Source organism: Mobula hypostoma, chromosome 3, assembly GCF_963921235.1.
Source record: "Mobula hypostoma chromosome 3, sMobHyp1.1, whole genome shotgun sequence".
Lineage (NCBI taxonomy): Eukaryota > Metazoa > Chordata > Chondrichthyes > Myliobatiformes > Myliobatidae > Mobula > Mobula hypostoma.
In genome coordinates this window covers 28,149,614-28,173,697 of record NC_086099.1, presented here as the reverse complement: position 1 = coordinate 28,173,697, position 24,084 = coordinate 28,149,614, and the positions used below count along the sequence as shown (strand labels likewise).

The 24,084-nt window shown below is 42.2% G+C and overlaps 1 long non-coding RNA gene across 2 annotated transcripts; it reads left to right on the top strand.

Annotated features, from left to right (window-relative positions):
* Positions 1-22,226: 22,226 nt before the first annotated feature.
* LOC134343368 (uncharacterized) lies at positions 22,227-23,878 on the top strand. Of its 2 annotated transcripts, none has more exons than XR_010017214.1 (3): positions 22,227-22,317; positions 22,488-22,615; positions 23,051-23,877. It is a non-coding gene; the product is annotated as an uncharacterized LOC134343368 (long non-coding RNA). The 2 variants fall into 2 exon arrangements; XR_010017215.1 differs by lacking the exon at positions 22,227-22,317 and adding an exon at positions 22,341-22,359 and having other exon boundaries at positions 23,051-23,878.
* Positions 23,879-24,084: the final 206 nt, after the last annotated feature.

The window sequence follows — 24,084 nt, the reverse complement described above, 5'->3', positions numbered from 1 at the left end:
CCCTTCCCTTCATCATTAACCACAGTTTTTAAGCCCAGCTCTATCTTACCTGCTCTCTTCTGCCTTATTCTTTTCTATTCCTTCATCCCTCTATGTTTTCGTTCTTAGTGTTTTAGCCTGGCTAAGTTGAATTGTTTTCAAAGTCTCTGCTGATTGCCCTGTTTGAACATAGAATTAGTTGGTTACACTGTGTTCTTATTGACAGACCATTATGACATCATTATACCTTTTGGTAATAATTCCTCAAATTTACAAGTAAAGTAACAGGAAGTAAGTTTTTAGTATTAGACATCTTGGCGACTTTTGACAGAGTTCTGTAGAATCATAGCAAGGTACCACAAGTACCAGGTCCTTTCCCCAATCATTAATCGTGAATTTTACTTCATCCTACCCTAATCCATACCACTCTCACCCATGTTCCCATCAACATCCCCCATCCCACCCCGGATTTTACCACTCTTCAAAATGCTAGGGGCAGTTCTCAGTAGTTACCTAGCAAGGAGCATGCGTTTTTGGAACGTGGGAGGGAGTTGGAGCACCCAGAGGGGATCCATGCAGAAAACAGTGGAGGCCACGATTGAACACAGGGCTTCTGAGTCTACATTTGCATTCAACATCCAGTATGGGCTGTGAGAGCTACAAACCAAAACTTTCAAAAAAATTATTAAGCAAGTTAACAGGCCCTTCCTGCCCAATTGTACCCATGTGTCCAATACTTACTAACCCATATGTCTTTTGACTGTGGGCGGAAAGTGGAGTACCTGGAAGAAACCCATGTGGTCACGGGTGAAGAACATACAGTCTCCTTACAGAAAGTGGTGGGAATTGAAACCAGGTCATTGGCTCTGTAATAGCATTATGCTAACCACAATGCTACTGTACTTTCCCAAAAGGCTGGAGATACTCAGCAGCTCAGGCAGCAGCTGTGGAAAGAGAAAGAGATTCTTTCTTGCATAGGAACTTTCATCAGCATTTTTCAGCCAGGGAGAGGTGGCTGTGCTCGTTGCTGAACTCTGTTTGGGCGGGGAGGGTGGAAATGTACAGATTGACCTTCAGTGATTCTCCCAACACCACCTCAAAGAAGGGTGCTGGGAGGGCTGTCCCGAGATATAAAAGGGAGCTCAGGTAAAGTGGCAATGAATAACTGCCACCCGCAGACAGAAAGATTTGTTATTGTCATGTGTACCGAAGTACAGTGGAAAAAAAATGTTTTGCATGCCATCCATACAGATCATTTAATGACATCAGTGCATTGTGATGCTGAGAACAGATATAACAAGAAAATGTAGAATAGTGAGAATAGAGATGCAGTTACTGAGATAGGGTCTTGGTACAATTCACTGAAGTGTACAGCAGATTTGCAGGTCAAGATTCTATCTTATCATACTAAGAGATCATTCAATGTCTTTGAGCCTGGTAGTGCGTGCATCAGTCATTTGTATCTTTTTCCCAGTGGGAGGGGTAGAAGAGATTAATATCTGCAGTGGTCTAGGTAGTGCACCCTGCCTCCAAAAATGTTGCTCAACATAATCCTTTCTTAGAAAAGAACTGAGCATTTCTGAGACACTCAAAGGCACCCAGTAACATATAAAATATACTTGTGAATATCTAAAGTACTTTAGATACTTTCAAATCATTGACTCCCAAAGTGGTCGATGTCGAACCCCAGGGGAGGTGGGAGTTTTTGAAGGGTGATAAAGATAAAGAGGGTGTGGTGGGATTGCTCGGTAGTAAGGGGTGAAGCTGAGGGATTACAGGCTTAATTTAAGAAAATGATTACTTGTTACAGGCATTTGATCTACAATGCTTCATAATTAATTACAAATATCACCTCATCTCTTGCTAATCCATTGTCCTCCCAGACTTTGCTCAAAGTGCATTATAGTTGTTGAAAAGCCATGTGACACTTCTCTAAATGGCACATCAATGAGAAATCTGGACTGAAGAAATTGCATTTTTCTCTGGGCCCAGCTAACGCGTTATTCACTACTGTAGTACAGTGTTAGCTGGTATGATCCCCATACTCTAATCATGCAATGACGCAATTCCTGTGAATTAGGGTATATCATTCAGTGGGGTAAGGTTCAGAAGCTGCTGTTTCGCATGGCCTTGACAGCATTTCTCTAACCCATGGCACAACTGAGCTATCACTGCCCCACTTTATATATCATCAGGCAGAGTCAAGTTTTGCCTGAGCTATGATGATGCCTTTTATGGATTGCAGTGCTTGAGGTTGGACTTAAACAATAGGTGACTGATCATGGTCAATAATGCATAACTAAAATAGCAGATACAGGCCCAATGTAAAAGAAGCGTAGACAGTATAGTGTGGAGTATCTGAAATATGGATTTATACCAGCACCAAGCAGCCAACAGTAGCCAATAAGCCTGTTGTGTGAAAAAGATTTTTCAAATGAGGTAATGAAACCGTCCGGGCTCAAACATTTGAAGAGAATATCTCTGATAAAGTAAACAAGAATTTGGCTTATTATAAGTCACTTCATGAAAACGTTCAGAAGCAGAAAACACTTCAAAACATGCTGTTGGGGAGGGTTTGAACTAGGTTTGCAAGGGAGTGGGAACTGAAGTGAAGAGGCAGAGGAAAGGGAGATTGGAGCACAAGTGGAGATAGCTGGTAGGGAGTTTGTGAGGAAGGATAGGCAGATGTTCGAGCAAGGATGCACTCAGCAGTACCAGAGGAATACTGGAGGATTGGAGGGTTGCAAACATTGTTCCCTTATTCAAGAAAGGGAGTAGAGATAACCTAGGAAATTATAGACCAGTGAGTCTGACTTCAATGGTGGGCAAATTGTTGGAGAAGATCCTGAGAGGCAGGATTTATGAGCATTTGGAGAGACATAATCTGATAAGGGATAGTCGGCATGGCTTTGTCGAGGGCAGGTCGTGCCTTACAAGCCCGATTAAATTCTTAGAGGAAGTAACGAAACACATTGATGAAGGTAGAGTAGTAGATGTAGTGTATATGGATTTCAGTAAGGCACTTGGTAAGTTCTCCATTCAAGGTTCCTTTAGAAAGTAAGGAGGTATGGGATCCAAGGAGACCTTGCTTTGTGGATCCAGAATTGGCTTGCCCACAGAAGGCAAAGGGTGGTCATAGATGGTTCATGTTCTGCATGGAGGTCGGTGACCAGAGATCTGTTCTGGGACTCCTCCTCTTCGTGATTTTTATAAATGACCTGGATGAAGAAGTAGAAGGGTGGGTAGTAAGTTTGCTGATGGAAAACAGGTTGGGGGTGTTACGGATAGTCTGGAGGGTTGTCAGAGGTTACAGCGGAACATCAATGGGATGCAGAAGGGGCTGAGAAGTGGCAGATGGAGTTCAACTCAGATAAGTGTGAGGTGGTTCATTTTGGTAGGTCAAATTTGAAGGCAGAATATAATATTAATGGTAAGACTCTTGGCAGTGTGGTGGATCTGAGAGATCTTGGGGTCCGTGTCAATAGGACACTCAAAGTTGCTGCGCAGGTTGGCAGCATTGTTAAAAAGGCGTATGGTGTGTTGGCATTCATCAAACATGGGATTGAGTTCAAGAGCAGTGAAGTAATGTTACAATTATATAAGATATTGCTCAGACCCCACTTGGAATACTGTGTTCAGTCTGGTCACCTCACTACAGGATGGATGTGGATACCATAGAGAGAGTGCAGAGGAGATTGACAAGGATGTTGCCTGGACTGGAGTGCTTACCTAATGAGAATAGGTTGAGCAAACTTGGCTTTTCTCCTTGGAGTGATGGAGGATAAGAGGTGACCTGATAGAGGTGTACAAGATGATGAGGGATACTGATCGTGTGGATAGTCAGAGGCTTTTTCCCAGGGCTGAAATGGCTAACATGAGGGGGTATAGTTTTAAGGTGCTTAGAAATAGGTACTGAGGGGACGTCAGGGTTAGGTTTTTCCAGACAGAAAGTGGTGGGTGTGTGGAATGCACTGCCAGCAGCGGTGATGGAAGCGGGTGCAACAGGGTCTTTTAAGAGCCTCTTAGGTAGGTACATAGAGCTTATAAAAAAAAGAGAGCTATGCACTAGGGAAATTCTAGGCAGTTTCTAGAGTAGGTTATATGATCAGCACCACATTGATTGCCAAAGGGCCTGTAATGTGCTGTAGATTGCTATGTTCTGTGTTTGCCAGCACTTCACAACAAAACAGTGATGGTTTGGATGTTTCATACATTTCAGTGTTTAGTGTTATATCTGGAAAGCCCCTTACAATTGGAGAAGAACTGATTCTGCCAGTAGAAAGAAAGTTTCTAAATATAGTTTTTCATATGCCACCAGACCAAATAATTAAAACAATTCCACACAGTGCCAACTCAGCTCAAAGATGAATAGATGAAATATCTGACAACGTTGAAGACACAATGTGCAACGTACTTAGGACAACAGAATTTGCTCTACAATTGAATGAGTCAACTTTACCAGGCAACAAATCTTTGCTTCTTGGCTATGTTCACTTCATAAAAGATTAAAACATGGTTCAAGAGTTGTTATTTTCAAGGGTTCTAGAAACATATACAAAAAAGGAGTGAATATTTTGGGTTGTTGAGCAATTTTTCAAAGAGAAGGACATTTCACTCAGCAACATTTTTTCTTGTTTAACAGATGGGGCACCATCTCTGACAGGACTCCACTGTGTTTTTATTACTTTCTTGAGAAAAGCTGTAGCTAACATATTAACCGTTCACTGTGCAATTCACAGACAACATCTTGTCGCAAAAATGGTGAGTGATTAGCTACATAAATCATTAAATACTGTTGTCACAGAGGTAAATAAAACCAAGTCCCATGGTCCGAATTCTCGACTATTTTGAGAGCATTGTGTTTGGAATAATGAACAGTTTGAATGTCTGCTTTTTCACACAGAAGTCAGATGGTTCTCAAAAGGAAACTGCCTAAGACACTTCCATGTGCTTTTTGAATCTTCAATGAAATTCTTTGAAGATTCAAATGCTTCATTCAATAAACACCTCAAGAGAATTAGACATGACATTGCTATTTGTTGGAATTACTTGACTTTGAATGAAGCTGAGGTTCAAAAAATCATATCAAGACTTTTGGTTGCAGGAAGAAATCTCTTAATGCTATCCTGCACTGTGGAAAATGGTCAAGATATTCTTTATTGCCTTTCCAACATCATATAAGTGGAGCGCAGTTTCAGTGCAGTCGCCGAACTTCTTTCAAAGCAACAAAACAGACTGCAGCCTACTGAACGTGGGGATCTGCGACTCCTTCTGAGTGACATTCAGCCTGACGTTGAGAAGCTGATATCACTGCACCAAGTCCATCCATCTCACTGAAAGGTAAAAAAGCAATGAAATAGTGAGTAGTTGGACTGCTAATGTACGCTCTAAAATCGTAGAAGAAAACAGTTTTTGCTGTATTTAAATAAAGGAATAATTTTATTTGAAGCCTTAAATAAATTCAAATAATCTTTGCAACATTGAATTTGCAGTTTCTATTTTCTTTCACTGTGCATTGTAATTCAAAATTCTTCATAGATTTTAAGGTGGGAGGAGAAGATGGCAGCGCGCCGCGCGTGTGCAGCTCTCCGGTGAAAAATGATGTCGTATCCGTTAAATAGGGGCTGTGGGCAATTCTGATTTGATGGAGAATGGACGTGAAATCACAGAGGAACATCTGGAGAAATTTCTGAACCCCCGTCGGCTGCTGTCGTTACTGTGTGGTCAGGAATCTTTCGGAGGGTAGGCCTCAAAATCCCCAGCCTCGCCTGCTTTTGGCGACCGAGAAAGAGGTCGAATCGCTCGGACAGAGATGGCGTTCAGTACTCGGTGTCAGAGAGCTAATCAGAGCTCGAAGCTTTCGGATGAATCGGAGTCGGATTGTGGTCAGCATGGCAGGGAGAGTTTTTCTTCCCTCTCCTGTCTGCATGAGATGTGGAACATTTGAGAAACTTTGAACTTTACTGTGCTCACGGACTTTCTTCATCAAGTTATGACATTGTGCACTGTTGTAACTATATGTATAGTTATGTGGTTTTGTCAGTTTTTTCAGTCTTCGTTTGTCCTGTTTTTGTGATATCACACCGGAGGAAATAATATATCATTTTTTAATGCATGCATTACTAAATGACAATAAAAGGGGACTACATGTCTTCATAATCTAATGTAATGGCCAGGAAGTGAGGGGGACACTGGGGATGTGGTCTGGGAACCAAGGGGCAGGTAACCGAAACAGGTTGGAAACCACTATTTTGAATGGTCTAAAGTTTGAAATTAACAATTTGACAGAATTTTACCTCTTAAAAAGCTGCCTTTAAATTTATGACGCCTTGCTTGCTAAATTGGTAGCTTACCCGTGAAAGCAGTTTGAAACGGTTGCCAAGAAAAAAAAAACTTGTTTTACTGATGTCTATAAATACACCTTGTCATATATTTGACAGCTAGCTGTTCTATGGGAACAATGGCAACAATTTAATACCTGTCAAAAGATCTTTAGGAGAGAGAACATCGTGCAACATCTAAATGTCAGAATTAGTTACTGATATGTTATCCTCTGAAATACTGAATGAACTTTTTGGAAATTTGTCTTCTGAACCCAGGATGCCTTATGATGTGATAAAGTGCTCTAGCTAAGTGGTGAATGGTTCTCGTGCAGGAAAGTGAGGTGAATTGGAATTTTTTTTTTCTGACTGCTAACTGTGAGGTCTGCATGTGAAATTAGTTTGACCCTGGTAGACATACAAAAATATTCCTGGTTAACACTAAATTAGTTTGTTTCCTCAGATGTTGGCAAATACGAAAAACCACAATACTTTCATGATGACGTTTTAGTTCCTTTCTGTATTTCTGTATCTGTTGGAACTGTAAGACCTTTTGTGGGTTGTGAGGGTGGTGGTAATGTATGATGTTTTAGAACAAAGGAAAACAGAAGCAGGAGTAGGCTCACTGGCCCTTCAAGCCTGCCCTGCCATTTAATATGATTGTCCCAGGCCTCATCTCATCATACTTCCAAACCCCAAGGAATATTCACCCAGTTTCTTTACTCCTTCATGAAAGAACAACCTCTCAGCTCATACAATCTCTTTTGGACTACTTCCAATCTCCTTTCTCAAATGGCACCGAAACTGTGCACAGTACTCCAGATGTAACAAAACATCCCTGTTTTCAAATCCCAAAAGTCATGGCATAAAGACTAATATAGAGTTTCCTTTCCCATTTGTGCCACATACAGCAACGCAGCAGGCCAGGCAGCATCTATAGGAAGAGGTACAGTTGACATTTTGGGCCGAGACCCTTCGTCAGGACTAACCGAAAGAAGAGATAGTAAGAGATATGAAAGTGGGAGGGGGAGGGGGAGATCCAAAATGATAGGAGAAGACAGGAGCGTGAGGGATCGAGCCAAGAGCTGGAAAGTTGATTGGCAATTTTCCAGCCTTGTATCCCTTCTGCCAATCAACTTTCCAGCTCTCAGCTCCATCCCTACCCCTCCTGTCTTCTCCTATCATTTCAGATCTCCCCTCCTCCTCCTACTTTCAAATCTCTTACTATTTCTTCTTTCAGTTAGTCCTGACGAAGGGTCCCGGCCCGAAACGTCGACTGTACCTCTTCCTATAGATGCTGCCTGGCCTGCTGCGTTCACCAGCAATTTTTTTGTGTGTGTTGCTTGAAATTCCAGCATCTGCAGATTAACTCATACCTGATAGTGCTATGTCTTCTTCATTATGAAGACCACCTACCTTTACTGCATGGTAGTGTAGTGGTTAGCGTGACGCTTTACCTCACCAGTTGTAGATAGGGGTTTAATTCCTGCCGCTCTCTGTAAGGAGTTTGCATGTTCTCCCCATGACTGTTTGGGTTTCCTCCAGGTGCTCCAGTTTCCTCCCACATCTCAAAGACATACAAGCTTAGGGTTACTAGGTCTTGGTCCTGCTACGTTGGCACTGAAAGCATAGAAACACTTGCGTGCTGCCCCCAGCACATACTTGACACAAACAACGCACTTCACTGTGTGTTTAGATGTTTCAAAGTGCATGTGACAAATACGCTAATCTTTAATCTTTACAAAGGCTACTTTCACTTTTATTCCAGCTCATTTGCTGTTGAAGTGCTTATTCTTGAAGTTGTTTCCTCAAAACTTGACTACAATGGTCCTTAACTGGCCTCCCGTTGAATTTTCCATGCTGTATTACAATCCAAAATTTACTCTCTATGTTCCATCAAGTCTCACTCTCCCAATACTCCTGTGATCACTAACTTGCAAGAACTCCTGATCTGCCATTTTGTTTCAGTGTTCTTTTGCATATTTTCAAATCATTCCAAGGTCTTGTCTCTACAACTCCATTCCTGAAACGTCTCCTCTTCACTTTGTGCATCCTCTTTATGATCGTTCCTGTCGCTGACAAGCCAACACAAGCAGTTCATTGCAAGTAACACACACAAAACGCTGGAGGAACTCAGCAAGTCAGACAGCAGACTGTGGAGAGGAGTAAACAGTCAATATTTGAGGCCTAGCAAGGAAGGGAGCAGAAGCTAGAATAAGTAAGTGGGGCGAATGGAAGGAGTTCAAACTTGCAGGTAATAGGTGAGACCAGGTAAGGGGAAGATGGGTGGGTTGGGGGAGGGGAATGAAATGAGAAGCTGGGAGGTGATAGGTGCAAGGTTAAAGGGTTGTAGTAGAAGGAATCTGATTGGAGAGGAGAGTGGACCAGGGAAGGAGGAGGAGCACCAGACAGAGGTAACGCAAACACTAGAAATCGCTCACTGCACCTCTCTTTTTTTTTACTTATCTCTCCCTTTAAGAAGCTTCTGCAAACCTAATCTTTTGATCATGCACACCCCCCTTGGTGCCTTGATGACAGCTTTATTGGCAACATTCTTCTGAGGCATTTTCGGCTTTATTTGGGATTTACAGCATTCACAGTAATTCTCTTCCTGCTGATGGTTCAAGTTAAAAGAAACACAACTTCCTGTTACATAAAACCCACAAATGTTTCAGGCAAAACAAAAAAATTTTGCTAGATTTATAGAGAAAAAAAATTGACAATTTTCACCAATATGAGAAAACTTGCAGACGCTGGAACTCCAAAACAAAACACACAAACTGTTGGTGGAGCTCTGCAGGTCAGGCAGCATCAATGGAAAAGAGTAAACAGTCAGCTTTTTGGGCCTGGAAAGGAAAGGGGAAGGAATTTTCATGAATGTTTTTAAAAGGAAATCACTCCGTGGTATCTTACTGGGGTAAACTTACATGGGGTATTTGAAGATATTAGGAATATTGCTCAAAAGCTTCAAAGGCGTGGGTATTAACATTCCTTGCAACTCACTGTTTGGCCAAGAACCTCCTGTTATTTATGAAACAGTCTAGTGATTCAAAGACAACCAGGGGCACACTTTTTTGTCATCACTCACTTCAGTCAAAGGCAGAGTGACTCCACTGGCTGTGAGTGATGGCGAGTGAAGGCCTGAAAGAATGAGCTGACTACAATCCTCAGTGATAGCCGCCAAGCAATCACCTGTTCTGCTTTCATGATGACAGAATGCGCCATATTACTGCAATTGGTGTATTGCTGTCACTTGTATCTAGGTACACTGAAAAGCTTATTTTTCATGCTGCTCAGACAGATCAAATCATTATACAGTGCAGGTAAAGCAATAACAGAATGCAGAATAAAGTGTAATAGCAACAGGGAAAGTGTACTGAAGGCAGACAATAAAGTGCAAGATCATAATGAGGTAGATGGTGAGGTCAAGAATCCATCTTATCGTACAAGGAAACCATTCAACAGTCTTTAATAGGATGGTAGAAACTGTCCTTGAGACTGGTAGTACATGCTTTCAGCCATTGTATCTTCTGCCTGATGGGAGAGGGGAGAAGAGAAACTGTCTGGGGTGGATGGGATCTTTGATTATGCAGTGAAAAGTATAGATAGAGTCCATGGGGGGGGGGGGTGGGGAGGCTGGTTTCTGTTGTGTGTTGAGCTGAGTACACAACTCTCTGCAGTTTCTTACTGTCACAAGCAGAGCAGTTGCTATACCAAGCTGTAAGACCATAAGACCACAAGACATAGGAGCAGAATTAGGCCATTTGACCCATCGAATCTGCTCCACCACTCCATCAAACCTCTCAGCCCTCTTCTCCTGCCTTCTCCCTTTGACACCCTGATGAATTAAGAACCTATCAACTTCTGCCTTAAATATACACAATGACTTGGCCTGCACAGCTGTCTTTGGCAATAAATTTCACAGATTCATGATCCTCTGGCTAAAGAATTTTTTCCTCATCTCTGTTCTAAATGGATATCCCTCAATTCTGAGGCTGTGCCCTCTGGTTTAGGCTCTCCCAGAATAGGAGACATCTGCTCCAAATCTACTTTATCCATCCCATTCAATATTCAATGAGATTCCCTTTTGTTCTTCTAAAATCCAGTGAGTACAGGCCCAGAGCCATCAAATGTTCCTCATATGTTAACCCTTTCATTCCTAGGATTATTCTTGTGAAGCTTATCTGGACCCTCTCCAATGCCGACACATCTTTTCTTGGATAAGGGGCCCAAAACTGCTTACAATAGTTTGAGTATGGTCTGACCTATGTCTTATAAAACCCAAGTACAGTACTATATCCTGGTTTTTGTATTCTAGTCCTCTTGAAATGAATGCTAACATTGCATTTGCCTTTTTTACCACCAACTTAATCTGCAAGTTAACTTTTAGGGAATTGTGCATGAGGACTTCCCCAAGAAGAATCTGCGATACATTCGGATAGGATGCTTTATATGATGCATCGAAAAAAATTGTTAGAGACCAATGGGGGCATGCCAAATTTCGTTAGTCAGTTTTGTGAGCTTTCTTGGTCTTCCCACTTCATGAAAAGTTGTTAAAAATAACAGATACAATACAAATGGGATCTATGGACAGAGTTAATTATCTTTTCTTGACACTCAGATTAAACTCCTGTGTCCATGTTTTATTACAGAAGTTTCTTGAGTTTTCTAAGTCTCTCTGCATTCACACTGCTATTGAATGCAACAGACTTCTCATAGAAATTAAATACTGGTGTCATTAAATATTGCTAATGCAAGCCTCATTTCAAAAAAACACCTCAGCTGTTTGCTTCTGTGCATAACACTTTTTTTCCATGAAGGCATAGGGGAAGGGGTTCCTTTTAGCAAGTTTAAACAAAGTTGAAATATTTTGTTGTGAAAGCAGAGCTGAATGTTGGCATGGTCTTGTAACATCCGCATGCTTATTGCATAGCAGAAGTCAGATCTCTGAACATATTTTCATACAGAAGACCATATGTTCTTTTCAACTTTAGATACTCAATATTTTAAAAAGCAAAAGGTGCTATGACATTTGATATGGTATTTACAATGAGCAAAATCTTTGTGCTGAACAAAAACTACATTCTTGCTTCCTTTGCACAGATGTTAAATACTGATAATCTCTGATGTAACCTTTTTTCACATGAACTTTTTTTTATTGCATTCTAATAAGGTGCACAAAAATGTTCAGAATGCCTGTATTTTTCATTATTGGTTACATTTTGTGCGCCACAGTTCCCAAGAAGACAGTGGATTGTGTAGAAGGAGAGAAAGTTTAAAAGAAGCAAGCAGGGGCAGCTGGCACATTTTGTGCGCAACATTTCCTGAGGAGACATTGGATTGTGCATAATTAGGCACTTGGCAAGGCCAAATATAAAGAAGTGAGGTTCAAGTGGAGCGGCCATTATGTGAGTGGGCTAGCATTAGAGTGGAGAGGAAGTAGATGGGAAAAGTAAGCTAGATGGAGGGATGGTACAGCAGAATTGGATGAAATTCCTACAAGAAATAAGGAAAGTGCAGGTAAAATATATTCCAAGAAAAAAGAAAATCGTGAATGGTAAAATGGCACAAATGTGGCTAATGAGGGAGGTTAAGGCTAAAATAAAAACAAAACAGACAGCGTACAAGGAAGCAAAAATTAGTGGGAAAACTGAGGACTGGACAACTTCTAAAAACTTACAGAAGGAAACTAAGAAAGTCATTAGGAAAGAAAAGATGAATTATGAAAGGAAGTTGGCAATTAACATAAAAAAGGATACTAAGAGTTTTTTTAAATATATGAAGAGTAAAAGAGTGACATGGGTAGATATAGGACTGATTGAAAATGATGATGGAGAAATTATAATGGGTAACAAAGAGACGGCAGAGGGACTAATTTAGTAATTTGCATCAGTCTTCACAGTGGAAGACATTAGCAACATACCTGATAGCCAGAGGTCTCAGGGAATAGAATTAGGTACAGTCAAGATTACTAGAGAGAAAGTGCTTGGGAAGCTAAATGAACTAAGAATAGATAAGTCTCCTGGACCGGATGAAGTGCACCCATGGGTTCTGAAGGAGGTGGCTTTGGAGATTGTGGAGGCATTGGAAATGATCTTCCAGGAATCAATAGACTCTGGCATGGTTCTGGAGGACTGGAAAGTCACAAATGTAGTTCCGCTGTTTAAGAAACGAGGGAGGCAGCGAAAAGAAAATTATAGACCTATTAGTCTGACATCGATAGTTGGAAAGTTATTAGAGTCAATCCTCAAGGACGTGGTTATGAAATACCTTGAGGTGCATGACAAGATATGCCCAAGCCAGCATGGTTTCATGAAGGGAAGATCCTGCCTCACCAACCTATTGGAATTTTTTGAGGTAATCTCAAATAAGATTGACAAGGGAGAGGCTGTGGATGTTGTGTATTTGGATTTTCAAAAGGCCTTCGATAAGGTGCCGCATAAGAGACTGCTTAGTAAGATGAGAGCCCATGGAATTACAGGAAAGATATTGGAATGGGTGGAGCATTGGCTGATAGGCAGAAGGCAAAGGGTGAGAATAAAGGGATCTTATTCTGATTGGTGGCCGGTTACTAGTGGTGTTCCGCAGGGGTCGGTGTTGGGGCCGCTTCTTTTAACAATGTATATCGATGATTTAGATTATGGATTAAATGGTCTTGTGGCTAAGTTTGTGGATGACACCAAGATAGGTGGAGGAGCAGGAAGTGTTGAAGAAACAGAAAGGTTGCAGAGAGACTTGGTCAGCTTAGGAGAGTGGGCAAAGGAATGTCAGATGAGATATAATGTTGAGAAATATACGGTTGTACATTTTGGAAGAAGAAATAATCAGGCAGATTATTATTTAGATGGGGAGAAAATTCAAAAATCAGAAGTGCAAAGGGACTTGGGGGTTCTCGTGCAGGATACCCTAAAGGTAAACCACCAAGTTGGATCGGCAGTAAGGAAAGCGAATGCTATGTTGGCATTCACTTCAAGAGGAATAGTGTATAAGAGTAAGGAGGTGTTGATGAGGCTCTATAGGGCACTGGTGAGACCTCATTTGGAATACCATGTGCAGTTTTGGGCCCCCTATCTTAGGAGGGATGTTCTGATGTTGGAGAGAGTTCAGAGAAGATTTACGAGAATGATTCCTGGAATGCAGTGGCTAATGTATGAGGAGCGTTTGTCGGCTGTTGGACTGTATTCATTAGAGTAGTGGTCACCAAGCTTTTTAAGCCCAAGATCCCCTACCTCAATCTTAGTGAAAGGTAAGATCTACCTACTAAATCGTTTAGAGAAAAAACAGCTCAGATTGTACTTCCAAATTGAGGCCTTTTATTTGGGCTAATTGTATTTGAATTACACAAAATGCTTTTGTCAAACTTACAAATTAATTCAAACAAGAAAACATTGTAACTAGCATATCAAACAGGCTATAGCTGTCTTTAGGAATATTCCAATAGTTCACAGCTTTAATTCTAAGTTTCATTATTTAATTTTATTTCAACATTGAAAATAAATGAATAAAAATTGACTGTTGCACTCAGTGTGATGACTGGGGCTGAATACTTTCTGCTAGTTCCCTGAAATTTGGCTCATAACTACAGACAGCCAGTCTGAGATAGTCTGTGAGGTGTCTGTCAGTAAGACAGCTCCTGTACTTAGATTTAATAATTTTCATCTGTGAAAATGCAATTTCACATAGATAAGTTGACCTGAAGTAGGCACTGACTTCTAGTGCTATAAAACCGACGCGCATTGCTGGGGCCCCACCAGTTGTAATTGCCACCACTTTATGAATGAGGATTTTCACATACATATTTTAAAAACTCATTGTAAATATCCTCACCTCTCGTTCTCTCCTTTAATTGCAAAAGAGTGAGGAAGTCCTCCTTTGTTGTAAAATCCTGGAAAGCCATTCCGACAAATACAACAAGCTGAGCTTTCATTGATCTGTAGTGAAAAATATTCACAGAGTGACAAGTTGATCCACGTCCTCTGACAGTAACTCTACCCTCCTTGTCACTGTTGCAGGGTATATTATGTATTGCGGTTGTGATGTCGTTTTTGTTTTTAAAGTCATTAAAAACAGTCTCTGCGGTAATGGCCATTGTTTCCTCGAATGAATCGCCATCCGTAAAAGGCTTCTTGTGTTCAGCCAAAAGGTGACTTACACAAAATGATACTTCAATAGCAGCCTTATTTTGAGCAGCATGTTTTGTGAAAAACGATTGCTGGGCCTTCAACCCAGATTTCAGCCCCTCAACTTTCCTGGCACGGATTGCGCTCTTTGGGGGGTAGGTGTCTTTAAATTTCTGGTGGTTGGTGTTGTGGTGCCGGTCCAGATTCCTTCTTTTAGTCAGTGCTTGTGTTTGGTGGCACAACATACATACACACTTGTCTTTCACCAAGGTAAACAGAAATTCCTCTTCCCATTCTGGATAGAATTTGTACATTTTCGCCTTCTTTCGCGGAGCCTCCGCCATGCTCTCAGGATATAATGAGCGAGTGCTGTATATTGATGTTTGCGACAGTCTGTACTCTTATCTAATCTAATTGGTCACTTTGATGCAGCACAAGCTACGCTGAAAACGCGGTGCATGGCGGGGGGCTACACACGTGCGCACTGGGCAGAAAGAACGGAACTAAACCCCTGCAACCCGGAAACAATCTCTCTTTACAAACAGCTTTCATTAGCAAAAGTATTGCTATATTACTATTATCCTGATTAGTATTACTTATTTTTATAATGCTCACATTACAACAGTATTTGTGTATTTATTTTTGATTTTTTTCAGGATCTACTGGGAAAGTCTCAAAGATCGACTGGTCGATCGCGATCGACGGGTTGGTGACCACCATTCTAAATTGTAGAAAGGTCCATTTGGATGGTATCAGAAAGGATCTGGCAAGTGTGGGCTGGGACAGATTGTTGTCTGGCAAAGGTGTACTTGAAGAGTGGGAAGCCTTTAAAAGTAAAACTTTGAGAGTATGGAGTTTGTATGTTCCTGTCAGAATAAAAGGCAAAGATAGCAGGTTTAGGGAACCTTGGTTTTTAAGCGATATTGAGGTCCTGGTTCAGAAAAAGAAGGATGCTTATAGCAGGTACAGGCAGGCAAGAATAAATGAGCTACTTGAAGAATATAAAAAATGGAAGACAACATTTAAGAAGGAAATCAGAAGGGCTAAAAGAAGGCATGAAGTTGCTCTAGCAGACAAGGTGAAGGAGAATCCTAAGGGATTCTACAGGTATGTTAAGAGCAAGAGGACAGTAAGGGACAAAATTGGTCTTCTGGAAGATCAGGGTGGTAATATATGCATGGAGCTGAAAGAGATGGCAGAGATCTTAAATGGATTTTTTGCATCTGTATTAACTTGGGAGATGGACACAGAGTCTATGGACGTGAGGCAAAACAGCAGCAAGGCCATGGACCCAATATAGATTACAGAAGAAGAGTTGTTTCTATCTAGGAATAATGCAGAAGGGGCAGGATCAGTTCATTCCAAAGAGGAAGAAAGATCCTAAGGGGAGTAAGGGGAGGCCATGGCTGACAGGGGAAGTAAAGGACAGTATAAAAATAAAAGAGAGGAAGTATAACATAGCAAAGATGAGTGGGAAGCCGGAGGATTGGGAAACTTTTAAAGAGCAACAGAAAGCCTTTGATAAGGTCCCACATAGGAGACTAGAGGGCAAAATTAGAGCACATGGTATTGGGGGTAGGGTACTGACATGGATAGAAAATTGGTTGGCAGACAGGAAACAAAGAGTAGGGATTAACGGATCCCTTTCAGAATGGCAGGCGGTGACTAGTGGGGTACCGCAAGGCCCGGTGCTGGGACCGCAGCTATTTACAATATACATTAATGATTTAGATGAAGGGATTAAAAGTAACATTAGCAAATTTGCAGATGACACAAAGCTGGGTGGCAGTGTGAAATGTGCGGAGGATGTTGAGATGATGCAGGGTGACTTGGACAGGTTGGGTGAGTGGGCAGATGCATGGCAGATGCAGTATAATGTGGATAAATGTGAGGTTATCCACTTTGGTGGCAAGAACAGGAAGGCAGATTACTATTTGAATGGTGTCAAGTTAGGAAAAGGGGAAGTACAAGGAAATCTTGGTGTCCTTGTTCATCAGTCACTGAAAGTAAGCATGCAGGTACAGCAGACAGTGAAGAAAGCTAATGGCATGTTGGCCTTCATAACAAGTGGAGTTGAGTATAGGAGGAAAGAGGTCCTTCTGCAGTTGTACAGGGCCCTGGTGAGACCACACCTGGAGTATCGTGTACAGTTTCGGTCTCCAAATTTGAGGAAGGACATTCTTGCTATTGAGGGAGTGCAGCGGAGGTTCGCGAGGTTAATTCCCGGGATGGCGGGACTGTCATATGTTGAAAGATTGGAGCGACTGGGCTTGTATACGCTGGAATTTAGAAGGATGAGAGGGGATCTGATTGAAACATATAAGATTATTAAGGGACTGGACACGCTAGAGGCAGGAAACATGTTCCCAATGTTGGGGGAGTCCAGAACCAGAGGCCACAATTTGAGAATAAGGGGTAGGTCATTTAGAACAGAGTTGAGGAAAAACTTTTTCACCCAGAGAGTTGTGGATCTGTGGAATGCTCTGCCTCAGAAGGCAGTGGAGGCCAATTCTCTGGATGCTTTCAAGAAAGGGTTAGATAGAGCTCTTAATGATAGCGGAGTCAAGGAATATGGGGAGAAGGCAGGAAAAGGGTACTGATTGTGGATGATCAGCCATGATCACAGAGAATGGCAGTGCTGGCTCAAAGGGCCAAATGGCCTACTCCTGCATCTATTGTGTATTGTCTATTGAAAGTTAATATAAGGTACTCTAACAGACCAAATATATAAAAATTTGGAATGACAGGGACTAATTAAGTTACCAGGAAAGTTTATGAAAGCAAGGCAGTGGATGTTGTGTACACGGACATTTTAGCAAAGCCTTTGACAAGGTCCCACATGGGAGGTTGGTTAAGAAGTTTCAGTCATTTGCATTCAAGACAAGGTCGTGAGTTGGTTTAGATGTTGACTTCATGGGAGAAGCTGGAGTGGGGTAGCAGATAGCTGCATCTTTGACTGGAGGTCTGTGATTAGTGATGTGTCACAGGGATTACTGCTGAGTTCATTGTTGTTTGTCATTTATAGTATTTTGCAAAAACCTAGGCACATATACATGTCTAGGGTGCCTGAGGTTTTTGAACAGTACTATTGCGGACTGAAAGTGGGAAGGAGACTGGTCAAGTGGAATCATGGTTAGGAAAAGGGGAAGGGAGAGGGGATGGAACGGGAAGCAACAGAGAGACATTCTGTAATAATCACTAAATCAATTATTTGGAATTAAATGACCTTGTCTAGTGACTTATGGCTGGGTGTGTCTGCACCTGCACCAACTCTGTCCCTGGCACTCCTCCTGGGCCAGCTGTCCCACACTCCTCCTGCAGTGCTCCATGTTGATGTAAGGGGGTTTCGTCTCTTATGTTACTGCGCAGCTCTGTGCAAAAGTCTTTGGCACTCCAGCTATATATCTATGACTAAGACTTTTGCACAGTACTGTATATCAACAACCCAGGTGATAATGTGGTAAACTGGATCAGCAAATTTGCAGATCACAGCAAAGTTAGGGGTAGTGGACAGCGAGGAAGTCTATCAAAGCTTACAGCAGGATCTGGACCAGCTGTAAAAATGGATTAAAAATGGCAGATGGAATTTATTGCACTTTAGGAGGACCAACCAAGATTAGGTCTTAAATGGTGAGCAGCAGGGCACTGAGGAGTGCAGTAGAACAAAGGGTTCTGGGAATATAGATCCATAATTCTTTGATAATGGCATCACAGGTAGATTGGGTTATAAAGAAAACTTTGGCACATTGACCGTCATAAATCAATGTGCCAAAGTCCTGGAGTTGGGATATTATGTAAAAATTGTATAAGACATTGGTGAGACCTACCTTGGAGTATTGTGTGCAGTTTTGGTCAACTACCTGCAGGAAAGATGTAAATAAGATTGAAAGAGTACTGACAAAAATTTACAAAGATGTTACTGGGATTTGAAGACCTGAGTTATAGGGAAAGATTGAATAGATTGGAAGATTATTTCCTGGAACAAAGAAGATTAAGAGGGGATTTGATAGAGGTATACAGAATTATGAGGGGTGCAGATAGGGTAAATGCAAGTAGGATTTTTCCACTGAGATTGGTTGAGACTACAACTAGAGGTCATGGGTTAAGGGTGAAAGGTGAAATGCTTAAGGGGAATACGAGGGAAACTTCTTCACTCAGGGTGGTGAGGGTGTGGAACTTGTTAACAGTGGAAGTGGAGCATGTGGGGGTGATTTCAACATTTAAGATAAATTTGGATAGTCAAATAGATGAGAGAGGTATTTAGGGCTATGGTCTGTGTACAGGTTAATGGGACTAGGCAGATTAATAGTTTGGTACAGATTAGATGGGCTGAAGGGCCTGTTTCTTCTGTAGTTTTCTATGACCCTTTGGTTCTATGATCTTCATTTCCCTTCCTAAGGAATTTCTCTTCCTTTCACTCTAGCCTCTTGCTCTCTCTTCTTGCCTCACCAATGTGTTTTGTTTCTGTCCCTCTTTCCAGCCATTGCAGCTTGCTTCTCCTTCACCATTTCCTCCCTCTTCCCCCTCACACACACTGAATAACTTGTACTCACAATCTTAGTTTATTTTTCCTCCACAAGTTTACATTTCTCCTATCTCATCAGCGTCGAAAATTCTACTCTCTCCCCCATTCCTTTCCTCACCCTTCCTCTCTCTACCCCTCCTCCTCCCTGTTCTGCTCTCCCCCTCTTCTGGACTCTCTCCTGCCTTCCTCTAATTCCTCCCCTTATTCTTTCTGCCCTCCCCCTTCCTCTTAATCTCCTCCTCCCCTGCTTCTGCACTCTTGCGCTCTCCCCTCCCCCACTTCCACACTCTCCCCATTTCCTCTCTCTAACCCCTCTTCTTACTCTATCTGCCCACACCTTCCTCTCTCCTCCTCAGCTTCTGCACTATCTAACCTTTCCCCTTCCTCTCTCACCCTCCCCTTAGAGTCTTTCTCTCTGCCCTTCCTCATCCCTCCATCCCCTCCCTTTCCTCTTTCCCTCTCCTTCACCCCTCTTCCTTTTCCCTTACCCCTTCCTTCCCACTTACTTTCTCCCTCTATAAGTTTGCATATCTCTCATCTCATCAGTATCTATATTTTAACACTCTCACCCCCTTTCTCACTCTCCCTTCCCTATGCTCACCTCTCCTCCTCATCCCCTCTCCTCTCCCTCCTGCTGTTCTCCCCACCCCATTTGCACTCTCACACCCTCCTCCTTCCTTCCATCCCCTCCCACATTTCTCTCTCATCCTTCCTTTCCCTTTCTCACACTCACCCCCACCCTCTCCTCCTTCTCCTCTTTCACTTCTACCTTTCTCACTCCCACCCCTCCTCTTTCTCTTCTCTCTCTCCAGCCTTCCCTCTCTACCCCTCCTACAAATCCTCTTTCTCTTTTCACTTTCATCACTCTCTCCCCTGTCCTTTCCTCTTTCTCCCAATTCCTGTCTCTCCCCTCCCCTTTAACTTTCTCTCTCCCTTCCCCCCTCTCTCTGCCCTCCACTTCTGCTCTCCACCATCTCTCAATTTTTCTATCTTCCCTTACCTTCATCTCTCAGAGCTTCTCTCCCTTCCTCTCTCTTTCTCCTATCTCACCCCTCCACTTCACTTTTCCTCTCTCCCTTTCCCATCTCCCTCTCTCCCCCACACCCCTCCAAGTCTCAGTTCGGCCAGCAACCTCAGCTGGCTACAGAAACAGCCGGATCCCTACCTAGCTCAGAGTGGCTGGCAGCCACTCAGCTGGCCCAGGAAACAGCCAAATCCATACCACAAAGACCACTCCAACTAGTGGCAACAAGGCTTCATGAAGCAGTGGTCCTCCAACCAGGCCTAGAGATCATGAATGGTTTCACTAGCCTTCCATCAGCAGGTTGCTCCAAGGGGGACTGACAAGACAAACCAGCAGCCCACACTCAACCCCAAGGCTACTTATATTGCAAGCGCAAAGATGGGAATCAGGTGCCTATGATTAACTCAAACAAGGGTCAGCTGGAAGACCCGGAGTCCTGAGTCCACAGACCGGACCATGATACTCCCACTCTCCTTCTCCTCTCTCTCTCTTCGCCTTCCTTGCTGTCTCTCTGTCTCCCCTCCCCCCCTCTCTTTCTCCCTCCACTCTCCCATCTTTCTCTCTTCCGCTTTCCCCTTCATCTCTTACTCTCTTCCCCACTTCTTCTCGCTCTCTCCTCTCTTCCTCTCTCTCTCTCCCTCCCCCTTTCTCTCTCTCTCTCTTTCTTTCCCTGCCTTCCTTTGCCTCGCTCTCGCCTTGCAATATTCTCCAAAGAAGATGCATTCAGGAACCAAAAGATGCCAGAGTGCACATTTCCTTTCGAATGGTGAAAGAGAGGGAAGGGGAACACTGTCTGTGGTGGTACATTGAAACTTTTTGACATTTACTAATAATGTAACTGTTCTGTTTCTGTATGCACTATTACTCCATCAGTCATTTGATCTCTCGCACTGTCCATTCTATCACAAATCCATTTTGTGTTCCCTCCACACCTCCCCATTCCTACTAATTTCCAAATTTGCTTGAACCTTTCCTAGTCTTTTTGGAGACCCATTGACCTGAACACTGGTCCAAATTTACATTAAACTAGCCTGCTGTCCGCACCTGCCGACTCTTCAACTCTTCTGACCATTCCATGATGTACAGTGGGTGGCAAGAAATGGCCAGGTGGTCTTTTGCACAAAGCTATCAATAAAAACTGAACAGCTATGACATTTCACTGATAATCATTGATGCTTAAGGACTGCTTGAGGTTTTAAGTAATTTAAACAATTGTGATTTAATAAAAATAAGTTTTAATTACTGAGTTAGAAATTAAGTCAAGTTGCTTTTATTGTCATTTCAACCGTAACTGCTGGTACAGTACACAGTAAAAATGAAACAATGTTCCTCCAGGACCATGGTACTACCTGAAACAACACAAAACTACATTGGACTTCAGACCTACATGGGACTACATAAAGTGTGCAAGACAGTACAATAATTAATAAACAAGACAATAGGCACAGCAAAGGACATATTACAATATAATAATAAATGATGGAAACAATGCTTTAGCAGGAATTGAGAAAGAAATGAGCAAAAATTGCGTAGTGTGTAGTGGCCAGATTGTTACTCCCGATGCCAGCATCTGCAGTCTCTTGCCTCTTCCAACATGTAACCAGGAATAAACAGATCTAAGAAACGGCTAAAGAGAAACAAAAATAAAAACAGCTATGTCCTAACCTGTTGAGTATTTCCAGTATTTTCTGTTTTTATCATAGATTGTCAGTTTCTTAGCAAGTCAGACAGCACACAAGGCAGGTAATAAACAGTTTATTCCACCCCCCCCCCACAGATGCTGCTTGACTGCCGAATTCCTCCAGCATCCTGCACGTGTGTTTCAAGTTTTCCAGCCTCTGCAGAAATGTCTCGTGTTTATTAGGGTTATGCGTATTTTAATTAACTTTTGGCTAAAAAGAATGTATATTCAGGTACCTTTAACCCTTTCTTTCTACAGACACTGCCTAACGTGCCGAGCGTTTCCCGCAATGTGTTTTATTTCTGATTTCCAGCACACTGTTTTGGAGCTGGGGTGCGGGATCCAGCCTTCACATGAAGTTGAACTTGGGATCAAAGTGGGCACGAAGGCCGCAGCCCCCGCAACAGAGACCTCTTTAAGTGGCACGGATCTGACAGCGAGAGGCCGGTCTGCAGCAGCGACTTTGAAGCATGACATACGTAACGATTTTAAAATTCTGAGTACATTGAAATTTAAATTCAAATTAACTTTTGTCTGCTTCCGCGTTAAGGGGTCATGTCCGGCCTCATGACAAAATATGATTGCGTAGGGCGTCTAAATATAGATCATCCTTATAGATAGGGCTGGCAGTGGGCAGGAAGAGCGCATTTGGTTTCGGAGTTGTTACAGTAAGTTGCGATCGTTGGGTCTGGGGAAAGTGAATTACACCAGTGCGTTATAAACTTTGATTTTACGACCATTAATGTCGAGAGATGCGTGCTGCTTACGTTTCTTTGATATTTTAAAAGAAATACAGTATCTGTTTCTGAATTTATCAAAAGTTTCTGGTTTTTCCCAGCTTCACCCGGCCGGAAGAACGTTCTGTTATCGAGCAGGCGCTGCAGCCCAAAGTCAGAGGAGCGATGAAGGTTTACATAGGCGCGACGGTGAAGCGCCCTGCGAGCCGGGGACCGACCCAGCTCAAGGGTAAGTGCCCCGCCATCCCACCTCGCTCTGCACTTGCCGGCTGAGAGCAGTCCCGCGTGGGAGACCTTTGCGATGGGCGCCGTTCGGCTTTCGGTCGACGGAGACCCATCCCGCTCATTATCTCCATTTCTAGCCGGAAATTAAGTTAATTTGGTCTCAACATCAAAAATGCTGTAAGCTTGAAGGAGTTGGGTATGGATTCCTGGCTAGAGTTGGAAATTTGACCTAGCTATCAAGATATTTTGTAGACGCTGGAAATCGTAAGCAACTGTTTAGCTGCAACCAAAGAATAGTTCGGCATAGGCTGTGCGTATCTCTTCAACCGCGGGCGCTTTTCTTCAATGTTAAGGAACATTTCGTGCTCATTAGGTTATCGTAAGTGCGTGGCCGATGTTCGGTAGAAACGGGAATAATTTTGTTTTTATTTTTGTGTAGAACCTGATCCAAAGGTTGTCAAGGAGTGTGCGATGGAGCTGAGGAAGGTCGGGGATCTGCTCAACTTCCTTCACATCATGCTGAATACTGTTACCAAAATGTTCCAGCGGTCTACCTGAACCCCTCGGTCGAGGCTGCTACACCATTAAAAGGTTGAAAAAAATATCAACGGTCTTTAACTTCTCAGTTGGAAGCATTCATGTCTGGGCATGTCAGCAACGGAGAACAGATTGTATTGTAACGAATGTGGAAATGAAGAAATAATATTGTGAGGATTTGTTTTTAGAAGTAAGGTATGATGTGAGGATGGCCAGTCAAGTTACAAGCCGAAGATGAAGCAAAATCTGGAAGTGGAAGGATTTAGCTCGGAAAGTTGTAACTGCAAAAGCGCATTATGAAAAAAAAAGTTGAGTCGACATTTTAATGTGTAACAAACGGAGCCTTTTGTTCAATTTAAATTTGTATACATGTTGGAGAAGTTTGTTGCTTATGGAGAAACTTTCTAATTGTGAAAACAGCTGCAAATATTAAAAATTGGGTGCATGAGGCTTTGTGTAAGTCATGAAAGATGTGTTGGATTTTTAGTGGTTTTATGAAAGATTATGCTTATTACATGTCTTTTGTGATGCAAAATTAAAGGAGTGACTTACTGTAGTTATTATCTTTGCGCATTAGTAGGAGGAAATGTATTGTAAATGACTTTAAATATTTTAAAAGTTCTCCAGTTTAATAGTGAACTTGGCATTAATCAAATATGTAGCTTTCTCAATTATTGTATTATGACAAAGTGGTAGAAGATGTAGTTTATTTGATGTAGTTTATACAAATACATTAAACCTTCTTTAATTGTTCTCATAGTTTCAGTTCTTTTATAATTACACAGTGGCCTCCGTACTACCAAAATCCTGGCTCTGATATACAAGCATGTGTATTAGGAGTAGGCGCTCAAACTTGTCCTGCCATTTTGTAAAGATAGTCGTAGTCATAGTCATAGTCATACTTTATTAATCCCGGGGTTTTTGTTACAGTTGCTC